The 24866-nt window shown below is 35.6% G+C and overlaps 1 protein-coding gene across 1 annotated transcript in view; it reads left to right on the top strand.

Annotated features, from left to right (window-relative positions):
- POU2F1 (POU class 2 homeobox 1) overlaps nucleotides 1–24866 on the top strand; it is a 164694-nt gene that overhangs the window by 64502 nt on the left and 75326 nt on the right. The gene's annotated exons all lie outside the window — the stretch shown is intronic.

Here is a 24866-nt window from a genome sequence, read left to right as displayed (position 1 = left end):
GACCCTAACTTTAAAAAAGAAGTATTTCTTAACAGTGTTTTCACGTTTTTTTTTTTTTTTTTCCCCAAACTTTTGAATTTTTAGATACTCTGTGAGGGGGTGGGGTGAGTGCTCTGAGCAGATATTTCTATCTTTTTTAGAACTAGTTTCTTTCAGGGAGTTTTGTTGTGGACTTAAGTCTTCATATCTCTGATCTAATATTTGTTGACTTTTGGGGCACCATTCATTCATTCAGCAAATGTTTTTGAGCCCCTGCCATATTCCACATTGTACTAAGGTTGCTGTAGTGAACAAAATTACTGAAGTGCCTGTGCTCAGGAAGCTCATCTTCTAGTAGGGATGAATAGAAACCAAACGAATGAACAAGTTTTAAAATTATGAGATGTACATAGAGAAAATACAATCAGGTATTAGTGATTAGGATTAGATGTACATAGTGAAAATACAATCAGGTATTAGATAGTGATTTGGGAGGGGCAATGTTTGTTAGATTAGAGGGTAAGGGAGGATCTCTCTGAAGAGGTGACATTCAGAGACTGCAATATATCGAAAAGAAGCCACTGGGACAGAAGCATCCTCAGCTGAAGGAACAGAAATTGCAAAGGCTGTGAGGCTCATGTCAATAAGCTTGGCGTACATTCCTGTGTACTGTAAGTGCTGAGAGGGTATATTAGCTTTATGGCTTAATGTGATCTGACATGTTTTGTGGAAATTAATTTTGATTTTATGATGGTCTAAAAATCATGCTAGATTGTCATAACATAAATCCTCATCCTTCACTGACTCAGGTGTTATGAGTTACTCTAATTTTTACCCTAGTCTATATTTGGCCAGTGGAACTCAAACCCAGATGGAAAACATTTGGTCTAAGATGTTTGATGTATTTGCTAGCTTATGGTCTGTTTCTTTTATACAGTTTTTAGTGACCCCGTTATAATACAAAAACGTTAAAATAGTTGCTAAATTAGTGGAATTATAAATCTGTTTTTATATAGATAAAAGATAATGACCGATAATTACAGTGTCTTAGATATGGAAGCCCTTTGAAGGCATATCCAAAATCCCAAATTATGTTATATAATTTAAGCATTTAGTTTATTTTCTTTAGAATAAACTTTATTCCATAAGTATGTAATTATAAATAGATTTTCCACGTGAATAAGAAACCTTTAAAATTGCATGAAAACTACATTTTCTCTTGGGTTGAAATGTGCATATGTTTGGACCCTTTTATCCAAAGTAAAAACATTTTTTAGCTTTTACTCAAATTACAGATTTTTAATATCTGTTCTAGCTTTTCAGTATCCCAGACTGAAGCTTCTCAAGATCAGAATCACATCTGGTTCATCTTTCCGACCCTGTGGAGCGGAGTACAGTGCCCTGTACATAGTAATCTCTCAGAATTACTTGTTGAGTAAATGAATGAATGTGTGAACACTTACCATACAATTATCTTTTGAGAACAATTACTCATGATCAGTATAGTTTAAAAGATTGGCTAATAACATTGATTACTTTTTAAAAAGTCACTTTATAAAATTGTTGGAAAACATGCATTTTTGAAGGGGAGGAGTCAATGTGATGAAGAACACTTAATCTCAACTAAGAGTCAGAAAATGGATCTGAATTTCAGCTGTGCCATTCACTCACAGTGTCCTTAAATAAATCATGCAACCTTGCACATCATTCCTTGTTTATACAGTGTAGGGATGCACTGATCATTGCTAACATTTCTCTCTGCTCTAAAGCTCTTACCCTTTGCTATTTGCAAAAACCAGGAAAGATTGCCTTTTATGTTAGATTTGATTCTAAATCTAATGATACAGGACAGCAGTACTTAAACTGTTTTTGTTCAGTGATAAGGGAAAACCCTGGAAAAGGCTCAGTCGTGGTTTGCACAAGCTGATTATATGTTATGATTAGTTGTTCTCTTTTTATTTTCTTTAATGGCCTGTACTCTTTATCTACCTATTTAATTTGTTACTTAGTATGGGATTATTTTAGGCAAACAGGTGATAAGGTTTGCAAGAATGGATCTAGGCAATATGGTAAAATGTCTGGATCCTGGTAGTCTCTAAGTAAAAGGAGATTGTGGGGGGGGTGGTCTATAATAAAGGGAAAAAAATGTTAAGATTTTAATTTTTCAGGGTGGGGGCAGGTGCTAGGTGCCTCTCTCACCTCAAGTGTAACATTCTCTTATAGCATGTTAGCATATTGTTTAGGAAATTTTCCAAGGTGAAAATAAAATCAATTTACTAGCATATTAAAGCTTAGCACAAAGAATTTTAATAGCCTCATATGACCTCCCAAACAGTCTGAGGTAGGGGAAGTTATTTGCCTGACAATACTATAGGTGCTCTTTTGTCTTCTAGGTAGCCAAAATGAATTCTGGCTACCCTGTAGGTGTGCTGCTGGCTTGGGACTCCTGAGATCTGGCATGCCTGTTGTATTGTCTGACTTGTTTTCTTTCAAATTCATGTTAGAAAACTGTGTGTGTTCATACACACACACACACACACACACACACACACATATGCTCACAAATGTTTATATTGCCTTGTCTCTTAGTGCTTCTAGACTAGGGAGGAAGAGCTGCTGAGGCTTCTTATAGGTGAAGTAGATACTGCTTTTTTGACTTGCCTTTCTGTTACCATCTAAAAAAATCTCTATTGCAGTATCTATTATATTAGAAGGAAGAATGACAACACGGACTGTATACTAATTCAAGATAGGATCTTGATTTGATTTAGCTAAAATTTACCCTATATACTGATGCCATTTTAAATAATAACCATTCCTCATTGCTTAAAATTTTTACCCTCACTCTCCATTTGAACATTATTGACAACTGTTATGTACGTCAAGTTTACTCTCTGGAGCACCAAGGAAAACTTTAGAAATTTCTGCTGTCATTTTTGTGAAGTATGAACATGATTCAGAGGCCAAAATTGTGATAAAATATTTCTCTTAATGTCCTGTTGAGTCAGTTACTTGGTGTTATCATAACCAGTGTATCTGAGTGGGTTATAGAAGGCCTTTTTCTTGACCACAGAGAACAGAGAACTTAAAGGTCATAGTGAACTTTTTTTTGGTAACGGCATGATGAGGGAGTTTGAATGTGAAGTAAGTAGAGCCTATAAAAGAGATACATTCTGGAGCTACTGTTTTCTAGTAAAGATAATTTAGAAAGGGTCTGTAGTAGCTGTGATAATATTTTAAAATCTTTGAAAGTTTTATTTTATCTGACAAAAAAAATTACAAGAAGAAAGTTTTCTTTAGTTCACATACTGTTAGGTCATCAGTTGGATAAAGAATTTACCCTGTTGGAGGAGATGGATTATTGGTGGAGACTCAGTAAGGGCAGCATTTTAGAAGTTCATCCAATTAGTCTTTTTGCATTCAGGTAACACGAGACTTAAATTCAGGCCAAATGGAAAGATGGTCAGAAAGAATCCAGATTTATATTATTTCTAAGCAACCTGAGCTTTGTATTTGAAAAAAATCTTCCTTGAAAGATTGAAACAAAAGAAAGATAGAAATGTATGTGGTAAATATTAACCATTTGGTATAAACCTACAACTCCTTTTTTGCATGTACATACATATGCCTATAGGTATAGATAAAGGTAGAATCATACCTGTAGCTCATCCTGCATATTCCAATTATATGCAGAACACTGTAGTGTGAAATATGAGGATTGAACTTTAATGACTTGTATCAAGGAGGCTGATTTTTGGAAAATTATAGGCTAGAAATGTTGGTACAGATATATAAGTATATAACTAAATTTATACGTGAGACAGTAAAGAATAGTTGAAATTGAAAACCATAACTTAATATGGATTGTATACTAATAACAAGACCAAATTTTGAGAATTCCAATTTGTCCGTATTATGCATGCATGAGTTTTGCATAGTATGTGACAGCCACATTTCTTACCAGAACACTGAAAAAATACTTAGTAAACTCTGGTAACTCTCTAATTTCAAGTTGTGAACACCAAATTCATAAGTGTTTGTAACTTACGTATTTGTTATTGGTAGGTTGCTTTCAGCTTCAGGTGACAAACTGGCTTAACTACAATGGAGTTTTGTTGGCTAATAAAGTCAGAGACCAGGAGCTTCAGAGACAGTAGGGCTGGGCTATGTTTTGACTCTGTTCTGCTGTGTGGTGTTTGCCCTCAGGTTCTTTCCCTCATGGTTGCAAGATAACTGCCAGCAGCAGCCGGGGAAATATACTTTCTTATTCTTGTGCAGAGAAAGGAAAGTAACCACTTAGTGGTCTCTATTAAAAGTGAAAATAACTATCCCAGAAAAGTCCAGGAGCTCTGTCCTTGATTTCATTGGTCAGAATTAAGATTCTGAAATACAGTCTCCTCTTGAGCAGGTTATTAGCTGGGGGGATGGGATAAATAATTCAAGTCCATCCTTTCAGCAGAGGTTATTTTCTAAATGTCTTAGCTCTTCTTCAATTGGGGAGAGTTCGAATGGCAATCAGCATATACTGCTAGTGTGTACTCCTCTGTCAAATACTGCAATCAACAGAATCAGCAATTTTGGATCAGTTCTGGCCCACTAGTGGGACAAGGACAATATTTTGACAATCACTGGTATAGTGAGAAGTGGGCTGAAGATGAACCCTAAGGAACACTAACATTTAACAAATAGAGCTTTCCTATTTATTCTGCATTGCTGCTTTGATGTAGAATAAGACAATGACGACTCCAGGATTCGTTTCTTTTGCATTTCTTTTTCCAGAAGACTAGAGTAAATGCTGGAAAAACATTAAACTTAGAAATTGAGATTTGAATTTATTCTTTAAATAAAAATGCTCCTTGAAAGTTTAAGTAAATATGTACCTAAGATGCAAGCATTTTCTAATTTAAGAAAAAAAAATGGCAAGCAGAAGAAAACAAGTTAAATGTACATTCTTTTCTGTTTTCTAATTTCTATGTAGAGTCAAAAATCTGACCTTTGAGTAAATTTCATCATATTTCTTATCATAAAACAGATTGCAAGATAATCCTGCGACTAAACAAACGCTTCCCTTTGAATTTCCAGGCTTTGGGGTTTTTTTTTTTGTTAAATTTTGGCTGGTCTTTATATTCACTTAAAATATAATTTTAAAAGTATATTTTTGGGTGTAATATTGAAGGCATTTAGAAATTTATTTTTAATTATGAGCTTCAAAAAACTATTTAGTTGGCTTGAATTCATCAGTTTTAACAGCATATGGCATCTTTGATTTACCCAGCGGCTTTTCTCCATTAAGTCTCTCTTACTGTCACTGGTTTAGCTGTTTCTTTGAAGTGCTGCCCATTAGAAATATGGAAAGAAAAGAAATAATGGAAGGAGTTGTAAATGATTATATTGAAGTTAAGGGAAAAATGAAAGGTATATTTTGTAGTACATGAAAGCAGTATCTAATCAGATACTAAGGAAGAACTGCATCCTTCCTTATATATATTTTTTTAAATTCTTACAAGTAGTAAGGAATGTTAAAATTTATAACTCAGATTTCATACTCATCTTTACATGTTTAGTATCTTAGAAAAATTATTATTCTCTTATAAAGGAATGTATGGTTAGTTTAGGTTTGCAGTTGTGTGTGAAGACCTCAGTGATTGGACATGGGTTGTGATTGGTAATGGGTTATGTATGAATGGTAGTGTATGTAGCGTCCTGTGTGCAAGAACCCTCCTCTCCTGGAGTAATCGGGAGAAGACACCTGATTTTCCCTTGGTGCTTGACATGTGGAAGACGGACGGACACACTGAACCACTGCCAATCTCTGGATACCTTTTAGACAGTGAGATACTGGCCAGCAGACTGAATTCAGGAGGCCAGTGAGTTCTTCACATTTTATTTATTTTTTTTTTTTAGACAGAGTCTCACTCTGTTGCCCAGGCTAGAGTGAGTGCCGTGGCGTCATCCTAGCTCACAGCAACCTCAAACTCCTGAGCTCAGGGGATTCTCCTGTCTCAGCCTCCCGAGTAGCTGGGACTACAGGCATGCGCCACCATGCCCGGCTAATTTTTTCTATATATATTTTTAGCTGTCCATATAATTTCTTTCTATTTTTAGTAGAGGTGGGGTCTCGCTCTTGCTCAGGCTGGTCTCAAACTCCTGAGCTCAAACAATCCGCCCACCTCGGCCTCCCAGAGTGCTAGGATTACAGGCGTGAGCCACCGCGCCCGGCCTTCACATTTTATTTTGCTATTATCCCTCACTTAGTTGCAAGGAGTAGGATAGAGCATTGCATTTTAATTTCATATTTCAGTCTCCTCTGAAGTTTGACACTGTAAATCAGTGGTTCAGAATCTTCTAGATTGTTAAAATACGAATTGCTGGATCCTCCACCCCCAGAGTCTCTGATTCAGGAGGTGTGGGGTAGGGCCTGAGAATCTGCATTTCCAACGAGGTCTCAGGTGATGCTGATGCTGACCCAAGTATTGCCCTTTGAGAATCAATGCTGTAAAAACACTTTTAATATTAATAAAAGCAAGGAGCAGTGGTATTAAATTTAAGGAAAAGATTTGCTAGTGTTTAGACTTTATTTTGTTTCCCTCTCTCTCTCTCCCCCCCCCTCAATGTTACTTCTTACATTAAGTAACACACAGGGAATGTTTTTAAGTCAAAGGATGGTTACCATTTGGTGATGATCTTGTAACTTCTCACGGACCCATTAGTTGCTGCTATGCTCAAAGCCACTTTGGACTAGCAGAAAACACTTTGCTTTGATTTTGCTTAATATTTCAAGTACAGATAGGATTTTTGCTTTGTATTTGTTCTTAAGTAAGATACTATAATTGTCATCTCACTCAATGAATATTGAAACTTTTTAAACCAATTTGAGTCCAGTACAACTTCTTTGCCATTGCCAGCTGTGCACGTTGCTGTGGAGACACAGTAGGGACTAGCAGGATTACTGTTACAGGGACCACACCTGGCTTATTTGCATCCAATTTAAGTTGGGGGACATTTCAAAAGAATAAAAGGTCTCAATATGTGCCAATGGGCACTCAGAAAGAGCTTGTCAGTTTGTAACCACTATATTGAAAGGGTGGGTGGGTTTTCCTTATTCACTACAGATCCTACTCTGGAGGGTTTTAGTGGGTGTGTTCAAGTTTAAATTTGTTTTGGGTATTTTTTTTTTTCTCAATGTCTTGCTATCCCTTTTCCTTAAAGTACATTTTGTTTTAGGTATATCCTCTTAAAATTTAAAGATTTTCTTTTCATGCTCTTAGAGAACTTAAAGTATGTACAGGTCAGAATTTTTCAAGAGAGAAAGAATTCAGTTTCTTTCTTTTCAGTTGTATTGTCTAATAAAATATCTTAGTAAGTTTTTGACCACTGCTAGAGAATCATGGTAGAAGGTTATGTTGATCTCTACTTTTAAGTAGTACGAGCCACTCTGATCCACTTCTGTCACAAAAACAACTCCTTTTTAAGAAGACAGTTTGAACTATTTATACATTTGATTTTGTTTGCACCAATGAACCCAAGCTGTTGGTTCAGAGTTTCATGAAATAGGAACATCACTGAATGTATAGAAAAAAATGATACAGGCTAGTTATGTGAGTATTGATTATATAAAATTTATATAGTTTTCATGAATTACTTATACTACTTGATCAGTCATACTAATTTATACCAGTTATACTAATTAGTTATACTAATTCGAAAATAGCCATACAGTATAGGTATATGGCAAATGAGAGTCAGAGCATGTATCAATTCCTCTTTGTTGGTTGAGGCTGTGTGAACTCTGTACTGATCAGGATTCTGAGGCCTCATGACAAGGAGTGTGGTTGGTGGTCAACCAATGACGGTGAATTTTCACACTTGTGTGTATGAAGTGTTGACCTTTCTCGTTTTCTAAATATAAAATGTGATCTTGTATCTTTTTTTTAGAATACTTCACAACTGTAGCAACCTATATCAATGAATCTATATCTGTAATCTATCTATCTATCTATATAAAGCCAAATGAAGTAGATACTTAAAAACCCAAAATGTTGGGTTTGGTCAGTTTTTTGTTTTTTTATGTTAGTGAAATGCAGCCTTTAAAGAAAATCTAAGTAGAGTGTTTTATCCAGCTTTCATGAAAGAATAGGACCTTACAATACATGTTCGAACAACTTTCTCATTTACCTCCCTGTTCCTTTAGTAAGAGGTGGTACTAGTTATCTGTGTTTTGTAGATGAGGAAATAGACACAAGAGAAGTTCTTGCATAAGGCAGCTAAACATGCCTTGATGGGTCATTTGGTGTTCCCCACTCTGTATAATTGTGCCCTCTTAAAGTATTAGGTCATTTTATACAGCTTACTCAGTTTTGCCTTTTTCTCTTTTTGTATTCATAGACTGGAAAAGTAAGAAGAGCTTTCCTGCCTTTTTAATTACCAAACTACTTTCAGTTTTCAATGAATCAGTTCAAAGAAAGAATGCAGTCTTTCTATACCTGGTAAATATTTTCTGCTAAATAAAGCTATTAATTTAGTAGCCTCTGGTAAATCCAGGTGTTATGATTGCCTTTTATTTTGTGGAATGGCTATTAAAATGACTTATCAAATATATATTTTTAAAAATTTTTAACTCTGAAATTTGTTTGACATTTGTTGATGTGATGGAGTGATGCTTGGGATGCCTGTGACCTGGCCAGCAGTGGAAAATAGTTTAGGGTTGGCCCTAGTACTTAGGTTAGACTCTGGTCTCTTCTGAAAAGTTGTGAAATACAAATAGAGTATATAAATATATTTTTATATCATCTTTATTCTGTGATAATATAACATTTGTAATAATCTCTATGATAGTTTTGTAGAAGCACTTTGTAAATAATAGTTTTATAAAACTAGTCATCAGAATATTATAGCCTATATTTTACCATCTTACAAATCACCTACATGAAGATTAGAGTCTCTTAATAGCTCATGTCATACAACATTTATTCCTGGTAAGATGTGGAGAGCGTATACCAAAGAATTGTAATTTATGTGCATTTAGCTATTCATAGTGAGAAACAATTAGATTGTATGTTAGGTTGCCTGGTACCTTTCTGTTTTGGGCAGTCATATGTTAGGATTTTATACAAGGTGAGATACATTGACTGGTACTCTTTTTTAGTAAAATTCTTTCTAACCAGAGCTTTTAAAGATGATGTGAAATTTGTTGACATTATCTGGCAATTTGGAAAGATTACAAAGTTACTTGCCTACCCTAAGTATTATTTGCAACTACTCATCATCCTCTGAGTAGAAGGGGAGGAGGTGGGGCAGGGCTGGAGCAGCTAATGTTTATTGAATTCCTCCTATGCTAGGCATATGTTAGATAACCTTCACACATATTCTTTCGTTTTTACTATACATAGAAGTACAGGAAGCATTGTGCAAAAAAGAAGAAAGCATTGTGCAAAAAATTATTTCTTCCTTTTTGTTTGGATGCTCAGCTTGTTTATCTTCCATATTCTTTTTTCATCTGCTTTTGGCAGCACCAAATGCTGTTGATTGTTTCCAGCGCTCTAAATCATAACTGCCTGGGATTGCTGTACTGTGCTTACCTGGCCACCAAAGGGTCAACTTTTTTTTTTTCCTTCAAATTTTAAGTTTTCAGAAGAGAAAATTTTGTACTTTTTAAGAAATGTCATTTAGGGTTTAAAACATGAGAAAATAAACGAGGAAACCAACCTGTACTTCAGACATGTTCAGATAGTCCTAACAATATTAAGATTCTCTATTCTTACTTTGTACAGTAAAGATGATTTTCTGGCCTATGGATTAAAAGTTAGTTAAAAAGCATGAAAATATTCAAGAGCAGCACTGAAAAGTTTTTCTTATGCTAGGAGAAAAATCTTGGCAATAATATTTATTAAATATTTATCAAGAGAGTATAATAGTATCATTTTTATAATTCCTGGTTATTTTCAAAGTAACATTTTCATTTTAATTTTAAAGACAACCTTGGGAGATAGCATAAATGTTCCCATTTTTGAAATGATGAATTAAGGTTCAGGTGTTAGATTAGTTTTTTAGAGATGTCATAACAGGATACCACAAACTGGGTGGATTAAAGAGTAGAAATTTATTGTCTTACAGTTCTGAAGGCTAGAAGTCGAAGTTATAAGATAGGGTTGGCTCCTGCTGAGGGCTGTGAGGGAGAATCTGTTCGATGCCTCTCTTTTTGTCTTCCCTCTATACCGTGTCTGTTTCTGTGTTCAAATTTCCCCTTTTTATAAGGACAGCAATCATATTGGATAGGGCCAACCCTATTGACCTCATCTTAACTTGATCATTTACAAAGTCCCCATTTCGAAATTAGGTCACATTCACAGGTACAGGTACAAGGGGTTTGGACTTTAACATCTTTTGAGGTGACACCATTCAGTTCATAACAGATATTAAGGGTTTTTTAAGTGGGAAAGTCAGGCATCACATTTTAGTGATGCTAAAATGATAGTTATAAAAGAACATATCTATAATCTGTATATCTATATATCTATAATACCACAGTTAAAATTCATTTTTTAATATTGTCTTATATCTGAGGGGAGTTTATTTAAAATTAACTAAGTTTCTAAAATAGTTAGTAGAATTTTGGGTTATAATGGTCTTCAAACTCTTTTTTTTTTCCAGATAATAAATAAATGATGACACAAACTATGGAAAGTTGTTCGAGACTCAGTGCTTAGATCTGACTTTAAATCTGAACTTCCATTAATAAAATGTAGGTCTTTAAAATGTGCACTCCTCCATAAGATCTTGAGATGCCCATCAGAATACTGTTTAAATTGTTGCAAGTGCATTTTGATGCTAGATTATCTGTATATTTCATAATTCTGTAAGAATTGTAGTCTTGCCAGTGTTAATATACATCTGTTCTTGTGATTAAGGGTTTCTGAGGGATGGGGAAGGAAAAGCTACAGTAGGATAACAAAAAAGTCACTGTATGGTAGTTTGTTGATCTGTTTCTTTTTTCTTCTTTTGTTAAATTTTTTCTGTCAAAATAATTTCAGATTTACAGAAAAGTTGAAAGAATAGTGCAAATAACTTGTCCCTGAACCTTTTTAAGTGTAACTGGCTGACTCGATGCTCCATCTTCCCAAAGTACTTCAATGTGTAATTCCTACAAATAAGGACATTCTTCTGTGTAGCCACAGCACAAAGATAAAACTCAGGAAATTAACAGTGATACATTACTATCAGCTAATCCATAGACTTTATTCAAATTTTGCCACTTGTCCCCAAAATGTCCCTTGCAACAAAATAATCCAATGTAAGATCCTGTATTGTATTTAGTTGTAATATCTCTTTACTATTCTTTAATCTGGAATAGTTCGTTAGTCTTTTTGATTTTCAGAAACATGACACTTTGGAAGAACACATTTTATAGATTGTCTTTGAATTTGGGTTTATGTGATGATTCCTCATGATTAGATTCAGGTCATGCATCTTTGGCAGGAATATCACAGAAACGATGCTGTACTCTTCTTATTACATCCTCTCAGGTGGTGCACAATTTTGATTTGTCCCTTGACTGATGATGCTAACTTTGATCATTTGATTAAGGTGATGTTCGCTAGGCTTTTCCACTGTAAAGTTATGCTTCTCTTTGTAATTAATAACTATTGTGGGGAAACTGTCTTCATCACCAATTTTTTACCTACTAGATTTAGTGTGGTGGTGTTTCTTCACTGAACTGCTTATCACTGTAATGGTTTTCAAATGTTGATTTTCTAATTATATTATTTATTGTATGTTATTTGGCATTCTACTCTAAGGAAAAGCTTTCTCTTCTCTCTATTTATATCAGCATGAACTCATGAATTCCTATAAGTGATAATTATAGTTCATTCATTATTATTTTTATATATTTTGTCCAAATTGTTTAAAATTTGGCTATTGGGAATCCCTTCCAACTGTCTTCCAGGTGTCTTTTTAACATATTCCCATAATTTTTTAAAGCACTTCCACCAGTAACTTCTTTGAGGATCCCTGGTTCCTTAAAGTGGAGAGTGGCGTTTAGAAATCAAGGTCTGGCTGCCAAGTATGCTCATTGCTGTAGGAGGATTATAGCTCCCAGGCCCTCAGTAGACAGAGCTGGAGGATAGAACATATGAATATGTGTATATTTACGTAAAGGTATATTTATCTCTGTATTTATATATTTAAAAAAACACTGTGTTCATAACAAAGCCTCAAATTCCAGTTCAGGATCGTAGAATTCATTCTAGTTTTTTCTCTCTTTGGGTTTTAGTTCTCTTCTCCAGCAGCGATAAACTTAGCTCTCCTTATCCTTAATATATTTACTTACTAGATTAATCTCCCAGTATATAACCAATCTCCTCTTTACTGCTCCCCCACTCACTTCCCTAAGCTTGGATGCCTGCCTTACGCAGCCCCATCTAATGGCTTTTGGGCTGAATTATGATAAAAAGGAAATTCATTCTTTTATGACAGATATTAAAGTAAATTGGACAAATTTGCCTCTGCTGCATCACCTTTGGTTAATTTGCTTCTTCTTATTTATTTTTAATTTGGAACCCTATTAGTTCCATGTTTATAGAAATTCTTTGTTATTGATGCTTTGGCTTATTATAACAGCCTATTTACAAGGTATTTTTTTTTGAAAATTTAAGTTTAATTAGGCATTTTTTATTATCTTGATCCTACTCTTAGGAGCTATTACTTTTAAAGGGTAAAAGATAATTAGCACGGTGATGGAGATGCTGTGTACATTGATTATTTTTAATTTCAAGGCATATCATCAGTTTAAAATGGATTGCTTTCATGATATGAAAACATTCCATCACTTACGAAGAACAGCGAGAACTTTTAAATGTCTTTAAGTTAATTCTGGTTCAGGTTACGTCATCTCTGAGTTCTTTTCATGGAACATTATTTATGGAACAAATAATGCCAGAGTGTAAAATGAATTCCAGAAAACTCAAGGAGTTTGTATATGTGAAGATAATTTATGTAAGGACTTGTTTTCTCATTAGGAAATGGTTTAGGGATATTGATTGACTTTAGAATTCGGTAGAGAAATATAAATTTCTTTTAGTGATAAAAACAGTCACTAAAAGAATATAAAGAAAATATATAACTCCCAAACTCTTAGTGGGGGAATAAAGAAAATACATCTAATACAAACCAGGAAAGAAGGGAGGTAAGACCAACAACAGGGGCAGATATCAACTATAAAGTGTTATGATGGGAAAAGACCAAACATGTCAGTAATCATAAAGGAAATAAATGGGTTAAACAAACCTAGTAAAAGCAGACACTCAGATTAGATTTTTAAAAAAATCAAAATCCCATCTATCTTTTTTTTATAAGAGACATACCTAAAAGCAAATGACACAGAAAAGATGATTAATGAATGTACAAAGAAGTGCCAGTCAAAGAGTCTCAAAGAGAAGCCTAGTATAACAGTGGATTCTGAGGCCAAAAAAGGGAGGGAGGTGGATAAAGGAGGATAACTTTAAAGTGATAAAGGAACAGTCTACCAACAGGAATGTCCCTATACATAAAAGTATAATTTAAAAGTATATATAGCAAATACTGATAATTCCAAGAAACTATTGATAAATTCTTAACCGTTCCATTCTCTACAAACGCATAGAAGATTAGAATAATACTGTTAATCTTGCCCCGAGGAAACACACAATAACATTGTTTTTATGTATATATGGAACCTTTGCAAATAATTGACCTCAAACATGTCGTAAAAGAAGTCTCAACAAGTTCTATAGAAGTGATAAACTATATTGTGTTATCTCGAGGCCAACGTTAAAAGGAACTGAAAAAATGTATTCCTAAATACCTCAGGGAAACATGGTGGGCATTGTTAAAAATGTATCATTGAATAAAAAGGAAAAACTATATATCAGAACTTACAGGCTACAGCTAAAATGTTTCTTGGAGGGAAGTTTTTAGCCATAAGTGCAGTCATTAGAAAACAGGGAACTACTGAAAATAAATGAGTTAATAAGGAGGTGAGGGATGCAGGGAGAGACTAAACTCACCAAAACAGTAAAAGGAAGGAAATAAGGATAAAACCAGAAACTAATAAAAATAATTTAAAAAGTGATGGACAACAAAACTAAAAACCAGTTATTGAAAAGATGCAGAATACACATACTATTATCTAAGATGATTAAGATAAAAAAGAAAAGGTACCGTTAAACAGCGTTAGCAACAACAGAAGGCATAGAAATACACATTCTATATATTTAAATGTTATTGAGAATTATTTGAGCAACCTTATTTTAATAAACTTGAAAACAAGATGAAATGGATAATCTTTAAAGAAAATTATGAGTTGCCCATGTGACTTGAGAAGAAATTGAAAACCTCAGTTAGCAATAATCATTAAAAGAATTGAGGTACCTGTCAAAAACGATTCTTCTCTTCCCATCCCTAGAAACCTATCAACTCTACCAAGTGAGGCACCAGAATTACCTATTTTGATTGGGAAATCTTAATAAACCTTCCAGGAACAAGCCATTTCTTATAGAAATAGAAAAAAAAAACTACTCAAGTCATTTTAAGAAGCTTGGATAACTTTGGTAGCCAACTGAAAAGATAATGCTAGATAATTTCATGTCCAAAACTAGCTGTAGTGACAAGTAACGAGTGAATGGAACCATAAAACAGGTACTTACGCTTCTGGAAAGATGAAGCAGAAGAACTTTTCTCTAATCCTTCCACTAAGAACAACTAAAACCCCTAAACACTGTATGTAAAACAAGCATAAGAAGACTGAAAGTTAGAAAAAGGCAGACTAGCTAGGGACCTTGTTACGTGAGGAATGTATGGAGGTGAATTCCTAGGTTTTTCTTTTGGCCTCTTATATTCTAGGTATAGCGCTAGAGAAATTGGCAAATCAACAATAGACGCAGAAAAAAGAAAACAAAAAGCTTTAACAAAAGCTGGCTCCTCTTTAGTCAAAAGCAAAGGAAAGGAGCGGCCTATGGCAAGTTAGACAACTTTTTAGACAGTAACCACTCTGCTTCAGCCAATACCATGGAACAGAACTGGCTCCATTCCCAAACCTGCCAGCACAGGCCCAGTGGGGAGCATAGACTTATACTCCCACCAGGCTGTAACAAGGCAGCCCAACCCGCCTGCCGTAGTGGTGCCAGAGAAGACTCAATAGAGAGCTGAGATGTGCACCCCTCTGGGCAACAGTGAACCCCTTCTCACCGAGGTGCTGTCAGAGGAGGCATAGAGGAGAGTTAAGGACTTTTACCATTGCCCAATAATAATGAGGCCACCCTCCCACCTCATGGGGTCAATGGAGGGCGTGGGGGAGCAGTGATGAGTCAGTCCTGTCCCTCCCAGCCCGGGTGGTTATCAGTGGAGGTACAGCAGGGAGCTGGAATTCCTAGGCTTGCCCAGCAGTAACAGGAGTTTCCCCACCTTCCCTGGGTAAATGGGAGACAATGTGGGGAACCTGAACTTCCATTCAAACCCTAGTGGATCAAGGTAGTCCCTCTCCCGAGACTTGTCTGCTGGAGTGGTAAACCATGAGGAAAACAGAAGATTTAATTAAGATCTAGAATCTAGGAACAGTAAGTAAAATGTTCAGATTTTAATCGATAATCATTCATCCTATCAAGAACCCAGAAAATTTCAACTTTAGCAAGAAAATATAATCAGTAGATACCACTTCCAAGATAACAGAAATGGTAGGATTATCTGACAGGGATTTTAAAGCAGCTGTAATAAAAATGCATCAGTGAGTAATTATGAATATACTTGAAACAAATGAAAAAATACGAAGTCTGAGTAAGGAAATAGAAAACCCCGGTAAAGACATAGAACAAATAAAGAAGAATTAAGTGGAAATTTTAGAACCGAAAACTATAATAACTGGAAAGAAAAACCTCACTGGATAGGCTAATAGCAGAATGGAGAAGACAGAGTAAACTGAAAGATGGAACAGTAGAAATTACACAATCGAAGAAGAAGAGAACAAATAACAGTGAACAGACTCTCAGGAACCTTTAGGACTACCACAAAGAAAATTACAACAAAAATTCTAACGTTCATGAGTCTCAGAAGGAGAAGAGACAGAAGGGTGGAGCTGAAAAGTATTTCAAGAATAATGGCTGAAAACTCTACATTTGGCAGAAGATTATAAACATAAAGATTCAAGAAGCTGAGCAAATTCCAAACAGGATGAACCCAAAGAAATCTACTCTAAGACAGGTCAGCAGATGTGGGGGGGGGGGGGTTGGGTGTATACATGCATAATGAATGAGATGCGCACCGTCTAGGGGATGACACGCTTCAAGCTCTGATTTGGGGCGGGGGCAGCAGCAATATACATAACCTAAACTTTTGTACGCCCATGATGTGCTGAAATTAAAAAAAAAGACAAATCATAATGAAACTTCTGTAAACCAAAGACAAAGGAAAAATCATGGAAACAGCACGAGAGAGAAATGGCGCCTTACTTCTGGGGAAAAACAGTTTCAGTGATAGTGGATTTCTCATCAGAAACCATGGAGGCAGGAGGCATTGGCATAATATTTTTCAGGTGTAGAAAGAGCTTAAAATCCCAAATTCTGTACCTAGCAAAAATATCCTTCAGGAATGAAGGAGAAATCAAGACATTCTTAGGTGAAGGAACAGAAAAAGAATTCATCTCCTGCAGACCTACCCTAAAAGAATGGCCAAAAAAAGAATGAAGGGAAGGGAAAGGGAAAGGAAAGAGAAGAAGGAAAGAAAGAAATACAGTCATGTACCACATAATGTTTTGGTCGATGACAGACCACATGTACGACCCTGGTCCCATAAGATTATAATGGAGCTAAAAAGATTCCTCTTGCCTACTAATGTCTTAATGATCCTATCCCTGTGTAGGCCTAGGCTGGTTTGTGTCTTACTTTTTTAACACAAAAGTTTAAAATTAAAAAAAAAAATAATAATTCAAAGTAGAAAAAAGCTTATAGAATAAGGATATAAAGAAAGAAAATATTTGTATAGCTGTACGATGTGTGTCTTAAGCCAAGTATTATTATGAAAGAGTCAGAAAGTTTTAAAAAAAATTTAAAAGTTTATAAAGTAAAAATGTTATAGTAAGCTAAGGTTAATTTATTGTTTAAGAAAGAAAAATAGATATTTTTTAAATTTAGCGTAAGCCTAAGTATACAGTGTTTATGAAGTCTACAGTAGTGTGTGTGCAGTAATGTCCTAGGCCTTCACATTCACTCACCACTCACTCACTGACTCACCCAGAGCGACTGCCAGTCCTGCAAGCTCCATTCATGCTAAGTGCTCTAAACAGATATGCCATTTTTAATCTTCTATACTATAATTTTACTATGCCCTTTCTATGTTTAGATATACAAATACCATTGTAATACAGTAACATGCTGTACAGGCTTGTAGCGTAGGAGTACTGGGCTTTACTATATAGTAGTGGTCCCCATCCCTTTTGGCATCAGGGACCGGTTTCATGGAAGACAATTTTTCCACAGACGGCAGGGGATGATTTTGGGATGATTCAAGTGCATTACATTTAATGTGCAGTCAGACCTCTCTGCTAATGATAATCTGTGTTTGCAGCTGCTCCCAGCGCTAGCATCACCCCCTCAGCTCCACCTCAGATCACCAGGCATTAGATTCTCATAAGGAGCCGCAACCAAGATCCCTTCTCGGCACGGTTTTCAGTAGAGTTCCTGCTCCTCTGAGAATCCAATGCTGTGGCTGATCTGACAGAAGTCAGAGCTTATGCGGTGATGTGAGTAATGAGGAGCGGCTTGCTTGCCTGCCACTCACCTCCTGCTGTGCAGCCTGGTTCCTAACAGGCTGCGGATCAGTACCAATCTGTGCCTCGGCATTTGGGGACTGCAGCTGTATAGCCTAGGTGTGTAGTAGGCTATACCATCTAGGTTTGTGTAAGGACACTCTATGATGTTCACACAATGATGAAATCACCTGTTGCATTTCTCAGAACATATCCCTGTCATTAAGCAAACAAAGCATGATGATACTTGGTTTTAAATCCAACAAAACGTATAGGATTTGTATGCTGAAAACTACAAAATGCTGATGAGAGAAATCAAGGAAAATAAAGAGAAAGGAAGAATATACTATATTCATGGGTTAGAAGACTCAACATAAGAATGACCAATTCTCCCCAAATTGATATACAGGCTTAATGCAATTTCTATCAAAATCCCCACAAGGCTTTTTTGTAGATATAGACAAGATTATTCTAAAATTAATATGGAAATACAGTCTCCCATCCAAGTACTAACCAGGCCCGACCATGCTTAGCTTCTGAACCTTTCACCTCTCAACAATAATCAATTCATGGTGGATAACACACTTAAAACCTGAGGCATGAAACTATAAGAATTCTAGAAGAAAATGCTGGAAAAACTCTCACAGACATTGGCCTAGGGAAAGAATTTATGACGAAGACCTCAAAGGCAATCACAGCAACAACAAAAATAAATAAATGGGACCTAATCAAATTAAAAAGCTTCTGCACAGCCAAGGAAACTATTACGAGAGCAAACAGACAGCCTACAGAATGGGAAAAAATATTCACATGCTACACATCCAATAAAGGGCTGATAGCTAGAATCTATATAGAACTCAGAAAAATCAGCAAGAAAAAAATCAACCCTATCAAAAAGTGGGCAAAGGACATAAACAGAAATTTTTCAAAAGAAGACAGACGAATGGCCAAGAAACATATGAAAAAATGCTCAACATCTCTAATCATCAGGGAAATACAAATCAAAACCACAGTGAGGTATCACTTAACTCCAGTGAGAATAGCCTTTATCAAAAAGTCCCAAAACAATAAATGTTGGCGTGGATGCAGAGAAAGGAATACTCATACACTGCTGGTGGGACTGCAAACTAGTACAACCTTTGTGGAAAGTAATATGCAGAAACCTCAAAGAGCTACAAGTAGAACTACCATTTGATTCAGCAATCCCATTACTGGGTATCTACCCAAAGGAACAAAAGACATTTCTATAAAAAAGACATCTGCACTAGAATGTTTGTAGCAACACAATTCACAATTGCAAAGATGTGGAAACAACTCAAGTGCCATGAATGCATGAGTGGATTAATAAAATGTGGTATATGTATACCATGGAGTTCTACTCAGCCACAAAAAACAATGGTGACCTAGCACCTTTTGTGTTATCCTGGATAGGGCTAGAGCCCATTCTACTAAGTGAAGTATCACGAGAATGGAAAAACAAGCACCATATGTACTCACCATCAAATTGGTATTAACTGACTTAACTGACCAACACTTAAGTGTACATATAGTAGTAACGTTCATCAGGTGTTGGGCAGGTGGGGGGGGAGGGGATGGATATATTCACACCTAATGGGTGTGGTGCACACCATCTGGGGGATGGACATGCTTGAAGCTCTGACTCAGGTGGGCAAAGGCAATATATGTAACCTAAACATTTGTGTCCTTGTAATATGCTGAAATAAAAAAATTAAAAAAATGTGGAAATACAAAGGACCTAGAATAGCTAACACAATTTTGAAAAGGAGGATAAAGTGGGAAGAATCAGTTTCCCCAATTTCAAGACTATAGCTACAGAAATCAAGCTTGAAGGAATTTATTGGTAGTGGGATTGATCTATGGATCAGTGGAACAAAATGGAGAACCCAGAAATCAGCCACTGAAGTATAGCCAACTGATTTGAACCTAAGGTACAAAAGCAGTTCAATGGAGAAAGAATAGTCATTTTGACAAATGATTTAAAAAAAAAAGAAACTCAACCTAAACCTCACACCAGGAGAAACCATTCCCCCTGCTCCCTGTGAAAAAAAGAAAATCTTAAGGATGCAGGGCTTGGACAACAGTTTTTAAACATGACAGCAAACATACAATCCATAAAAGAAAAAATTGACAAATTGGTTTTATTTAAAAAAAAAAAAAAAGAGGCCAAAAACCTTTTGCTGTGTGCAAAACTCTGTTAAGAAAATGAAAAGTCAGGATCCACAGTGGGAGAAATAGTTGCAAAGCACATATCTGATAAAGGACTCTCCTCTAATTTGTAAAGCAGGTTTGTATATACATATTTATGTGGACATAAGTTTTTATTTATCTGGGATGAATGCACAGAAGTGAGACTGCTGAGTCATGTGGTGTGTGTATATTTAATTTTTTAAGAAATTGTCAGATATTTTCCAGAATAGCTGTATCACTTTACATTCCCACAGTGTATGAGAGATCTGTTTCTCTGAATCTATACTAGCATTTGGTACTGTCATTATTTTTTATTTTAGCTATTCAATAGGTGTGTAGTGATATCTCATGGTGGTCTTAATTTGTATTTTCCTAATGGCTAATGTGCTCTTTGTCATCTCTATATCCTCTTCAGTGACACGTCTATTCCTTTCTTCTGGATTTTTCTAAAAAAATACAAAAATTTTGTTTGCTAAAGGATTTGTTTTTAAGGTTGAGTTTTGAGAGTTCGTTTTTTTCTGCTATTCCTGCGTGAAACACCATCTGATGCCCTATAGCGTGCTGAATTCTTACTTCATGGTATGTCCATATCTGCTTCTACTAATTGAGTTGTAAAGTTGTCAAGAGTCATTTATTAATATTTGTTTGTGCTCCCAAGCTTGTTCACGCTAGTTGTATTGTTTATTTTAATTACACAATTTAAATAATTATTATATAAACCAAGTAAAAGAACACAAAAAGATGATGTTTCTGTGAAAACATAAGTTAAATGCTTTGAAAATATTTTATAAAGGTTAATTACAAATTACTGTTGAATTTAAGATGTGTGCAAGAGAGCTATAAAGGACTAGGGATAAATGACCCTAAAAGAAAGAAAAAGATTCTGCACTCAGATTGCTGCTTATGTCTTTTAAGTTCTTGCCTCACTTTTAAAGCAGTGTTTTTCAGTCTGTGATTCATGAAGTCAATTTGGTGGGTTGGAATCAGCAATTTTTAAAAAAAGAAATATGTTTGAACACAACAGAGTGAGTGCATTACTCCTAGAAAAGAGCATTGTTTTGTGGAACTTTTCTTAAGTTTTTTATACTTATGGTATGCATATATGTACAATGTAAAATGTGGCTTTCAGTGAAAAGCTTCAAAAACTTTTGAGTTTGGGTCCAAACTCAAAGAAAAGGCTTTGGTCCAACATCACAAGAACGGTGAATGACTGTATATTTATGTGCTTTGGGTTAAAGTAAAATAAGCATATGTTTTTATGATATTTAAGTTGACTTTGTTGATTAACCAACTACTGACCTCAGTCTCATGGAATAAGAATTTCTGCCTATTTTACTTCTTTTCCTCTCATACCTCCGTGTTGTATTTTCCCCCCACTTCCTGCCATGTATTATTACTCTGCCACGTAATAGCTATGACTCTAGAGTCATTCTCTAGGCCGCAGTTTACTTTTTACGAAATAAGATGATCCTTCAGATGTGTTATTTGGCAGTGCTCACTAGCTAAATTGATAAAATACCTTTCTTGGTATCTGCCCATCTAGATTTTTATTAAGTGGTAGGAATTCTCTTTTACATTATTAAAAAAAATTTTTTTAAGCACTGAGAGCCCTACGTTATAACCTTAGAGGGTGTCCTCCACATGTACTGTGACATAGTGCAGAAGAATGCTGGCAGTGCCAGTCACTTGGTTCTGAATCTAAAGGTTTTAAATCTTGGAATGTTCTTTTATATTTGGACATTATTAGTAAATTCTTTTCAGCTATATGTGGGTCATGAGTTTTTTAGATGAGTTTTCGTAAATAATGAGTTATAATTCTTGAGATACTAAGTACTTTTATTACTGAACAGTGACTGAAGCAATGTTATTAAGTGTTTTCTATACATAAGTCAGTAGGACACCGAAAAAGTCTAGGTAGATTTTGAAAAGAGATGAAAATTTACAAGAATATTATTGTGCAATTGAGATTGCGTGGTATGAAACCAGTGGACCTGTAAGATGCAAAATGCCCCCATGAGACAGAAAGGAGGTGACAGGGACTAGTTGTTGAGTCAGAGACATTTCTACCCATTTGACTAGGCACACAGTCAGTACAGAATAGTGTGTACAAATGGCTATTCATACGGAACGTGACCAGGTTGGATGTCCATGATTTAGTAAGGTAGAGTACGAGCCGACCTCAATGCTAGTTTGTAATTTGTTGCTCTCAATCTCATTTCTAATGAGAGCTAGCTATACTGGCCCATAAGATCACGAGTATAAAATTATTTTAATACTAAAAGTGTTAGTCCATGAATTCTGGATCATGGGAGAGCGTTTTTCCCCCTCTTAGAAAAAAGGCTGAATTTTAGGCATAATTTTGAAATATGTGAATTTGGACTTTGCCTTTTCAGCTCTTTTTTATACTTCCATATGTTACTATTTCCTATTCTTTCTACCTTCTGTGAACCCTGCGCCATGACTACCCCAGCCCCAATCCATGTCATCTAAACAACAGTTATTTTATTACAGCATTTATTGGCTTCTTCTTCAATGAGAACAACCATTACCTCACTAATCAACTCCTAAACTAGGCATAAAAAGAAAGCAGTTAGATTGGATTAGTTCATGCCGAAATGTGAGTGACTGACAAACCCACACACCTCTCAGAAATGGTTTTCTTTTTTTAAAAATGGTGTTCTTTTTAGGTTAAGTTTTTATCTAAGTGATTCTTTATTGGTATTTCAGACAGAAGACCAAATGAAGTGAACATTTGAGACTGTGGGAAAAGCTATCTGTTTTCTTCTTTTGGATGTAAATGTGCAATGTTTGGAGAGTACAGGGGAGAAATCGTGGCCATCCTCCCCCAATCCTCCTGTAGAGGCCCGGACAAGCTTCCGGTATTTAAACCTACCATCTAGAAAGGGCAGGATACTTAGATCAAGAGTGGCAGAAAGGAATTTTTCTTGCCCTTCCCATTGTAGCAAAGTCAGCTGCCTGAGTGAGCTTTGCAGTAGAGGGGAGGAGGGTCCCATTCTAGATAGTAGCCTGTGTGAGTTGGTGAGCTCCAGCCTCCCATCTGAGCAGAGGCCCTGTGGGACTCTCTTGGCCTGAGGAAGGTTATTACACTACCAAGTTGTTCCCCCTGTGGGGTACCTACCAGCAAACACTCCTCAGTTGGCAGTAATTGTCTGGCTAGAGCTCCAAATCATCCTGAGCTGATGTATGAAAGGCCAAACTGGCCTAAGAAAGGTGTTACTACATAAAGTACAAAAAGGCAGATGGTAAAGTTGCAGAGATATTCTGTAATTAGTGCAGGTGATAGATTTCAATTTTTTTTAAGATACAAGAAGAAGGAAAGAAATATTTATTGACATCTACATTCTAGTCACATTCACCATTGCTTTTCATCTTTTCCCACCAAGCAGAACTTCTGCAACCAATACATTCTACCTTAAAAACTCATTTGAAAATTTGTATTCTCTTATTAATATATTCTTGCTTATTTTAATACAAAGTGATGTGAATATTAAAATTGATGCTCTCAAAAGACAGACCATGTGTATCCAGTGATTTGATGTCTCTTATGATACAACTGCCTCCTAGTCCGAGAAGCACAAACACATTTATCTCACAGCAACTTCATGAAAGGGGTATTCTTATCATTTTACAGATGAGAAAATTAAGACTAGAAGAGGGAAGAAACTTAAACACATTTCACAGGTACGAAATGGCAGCGTTAAGTTTCTCCTCCAAACTGGCTCCTCATAAGCATTTTATGATCCTGTAAAACAGAAAAACTAGCAATATGAATAAAATGCTGATCTAAAAGTTAAGAACGGTTTTTGGTCCTTTGTTATTGACTGGCAAGGAAATCTTTTTAAAGGCCCCTTATAAAAATCTTGTCTTTCATTTCCTCATATACATATTGAGTTTAATTTCAACCTTAATGTTGGGAAAAGATGCATACGTATTTTTAAAATCAGACATTTGACATGCTCGAAGACTGGTTCTAAATAAAAGCAGTTATTAGTGGAATGACACCCTTGAGAACTCTGCAAGTACTCTTCCACGTATGCGTACACACCTGACTTTTAAACACAACGTCTTTGCCACCGGTTACTGATCTCCTTACTATACTGAAAACAAGCCATTTTAGTCTGCTACTTTAGTCAACCCCCCCCCCCCAGTTCTCTAAATGTGTAACTCATCCATAATGCATAGTAATAGCCAAGAGCTCAGATTTTAAATATGTCAGCAAAGTCTAGTTTTAAATCCTGACTCCAAATTATTAGTGTGACATTGGATAAAGTGCTTTAGTTCCCTGTGCCTCAGTTTCTCTATTCAAAAGGGGGTAAATAAATGCTTACTCCATGGAGTTTTTATAAATTTTCTTCTGAATTATCTATGATGAATGGGAGATAATGTTGCTGTATTGTAATGCCTAAAAAGTTTTGAGTTGATGATTACCTTGTAAATTCACTTTAAATTGAATAAACATAATATTTAGTAAGGATTTTGTGTGTGTGTCTATTAAGTGAAATTTACTTGAGTTTACTAAATTAGTCCACAATTTATATGGCCCATTTTTTGATGATCAAGATTTTAAGTAAGAAACTCTTCTCTCAACTTGAGATTGATTTTCATGGGAAAAGAATACCGCATAATATGTACCTTTCAACTAATCTATTCTGTTAATTTGGTAGTATAAAAAGATTTGTAAGTGATGAATTTCCATACTCTTGAAGATACCTTTATACACCATGCACTGCTTCTGAATTTACTCATGCCTTCTTTTAAAGTAGGACTCTCTCCTGACAGTGTGTGTTAGCAATTGGAAAATTCCCTATCAGTAGACTAGCACCATCTTGACAGCCCTGTGTTCTGCTTCTACCTTGCTAATTGTTTCCTTGGGATTATTTGGATT

Source organism: Eulemur rufifrons, chromosome 8 (assembly GCF_041146395.1).
Source record: "Eulemur rufifrons isolate Redbay chromosome 8, OSU_ERuf_1, whole genome shotgun sequence".
Classification (NCBI taxonomy): Eukaryota; Metazoa; Chordata; class Mammalia; order Primates; family Lemuridae; genus Eulemur; species Eulemur rufifrons.
This window is presented reverse-complemented; position numbering and strand designations above follow the sequence as displayed.